The 1748-nt window shown below is 34.0% G+C and overlaps 1 non-coding gene across 1 annotated transcript; it reads left to right on the top strand.

The window, feature by feature from the left end:
• Positions 1–573: 573 nt before the first annotated feature.
• Positions 574–677, top strand: LOC127902862 (small nucleolar RNA R71). The gene has a single exon (XR_008055498.1). It is a non-coding gene; the product is annotated as a small nucleolar RNA R71 (small nucleolar RNA).
• Positions 678–1748: the final 1071 nt, after the last annotated feature.

Below are 1748 nucleotides of genomic sequence, written 5' to 3' on the forward strand. Positions count from 1 at the left end.
AGATTCTGGAATGAATCCTCCCATGGTCTAGGTTGAGAGTAGTTTTGGTTCTGATTGTATGGTCTGAATGGGGGCTGAGAGGCTTGAGGATTTTGAGGAATTGGTGGAGCTGGAGCTGCTGGTCCATTCTGTTGGAATCCTTGAGACCATGAAAAATTGGGGTGGTCTCTCCATCCAGGGTTATATGTGTTGGAGTATGGGTTGTAATTTGATGGCTTTCTCATTACACCTATGGCATTGGCTTGATCTGAGTATGAGTCATGGTCATGTGGTTCTGTTGATTTAGCAGTCGATAACGATGCTATTTGTCGAGCAAGACCTTCAACCATCTCCTTGACTTCTTTGATTCCTGAAGTTGATTCACCAATTTGAACCTCATTCACTCCTTTAATTCTTTTAGTATTCCTGAGCGATTGACTCCGTTGTTGGGAATTATCCGCTTGTCGCTGGAAGAATTCCCAAATTTCTGATGCACTTTTTGACATTAGCTCTCCTCCACTTGTTGCCATTAGCCATTATTGCACATTCGGTAATAATCCCTTCAAAAAGTATTGGCATTGGTGTCATTTCTCATACCCATGATGTGGACACTTCACGAGTAGCCCATTGAATCGCTCCCATGTTTCAAAAAACTGCTCGTCCTCTCTCTGGGTAAACTCCGAGATTTCCCTGCGAATAGCGTTGGTTTTATGCACTGGGAAATATTTATTCAAAAATTTTGTTACCATTTGTTCCCATGATGAAATGCTATTAGCAGGTAAAGTATTTAACCATGAACGAGCTCTATCCTTTAAAGAAAATGGGAATAATCTGAGTTTAACATCATCGTCTGAAAATTTTTCATATTTAAAAGTTTGACAAATTGCATGAAAATCATTCAGATGATTATATGGGTCCTCATTTTCTAGGCCATAAAATGTTGGGAGACAATTTAGCACACTGGGTTTTAATTCAAAACTCCTAGCAGCTACATTTGGGTATCTTATGCATGATGTACTCAAATTAGCTAAGGGACTAAAATAGTCCTTAAATGGCCTCTCCTGTGGTGCTTGTAAATCCATTTTATTTTTAACATGTTTGTGTGTGCGAAGTGTTTTTTCTAATTCAAGGTCTATAGGTTCAAGATTAGGTAATAAAGACCTACGACCATGCATGCAAAACAAATAAAATAAAAATAAGGATGAGAACAAAACAAATAAAAATAAAGAAGAGGGAGAAATTACGATACTAACCTTATTACGCTATTAAAACCTTTCTATAAAAAATACACAAAAACAAATACGTGAAATAAATTAACTAAAAATTAAATTAATAAAATAAACAAAAAAAAATTACAAAGAAAAATAAATTGAAAATTAAATTACATAATTTTAAAGAAGAGAAAAAAAATAAAAGAAATACTAACCTTTAAATGTAGATTCACTCTTTTTTTTTCTTTTTTTTTATAATAAAAAAAATACAAGAAAACAAATAAAAGAAATTATTCACAAAAATTAATTCTATTAATTAAAATTACTTACCTCCCCGGCAACGGCGCCAAAAACTTGTTGTGCAAATTTTAATGTACTCGCAAGCGCACGAATCTATTGTAGTATAGACTAATGGTGACGAGTGTCGATCCCACGAGGAGGTGGATTTTAATTATGTGTATAGAATTAATTTTGTAAATGGGTTGTTGGATTTATGGTGGAAATGATTTGGAATATGCTAAGACTTAAATTAAAATGGCGAGAATAAATTCTAAAATT

This window comes from Citrus sinensis, chromosome 5, assembly GCF_022201045.2.
Source record: "Citrus sinensis cultivar Valencia sweet orange chromosome 5, DVS_A1.0, whole genome shotgun sequence".
In the NCBI taxonomy this organism is placed as follows: domain Eukaryota; kingdom Viridiplantae; phylum Streptophyta; class Magnoliopsida; order Sapindales; family Rutaceae; genus Citrus; species Citrus sinensis.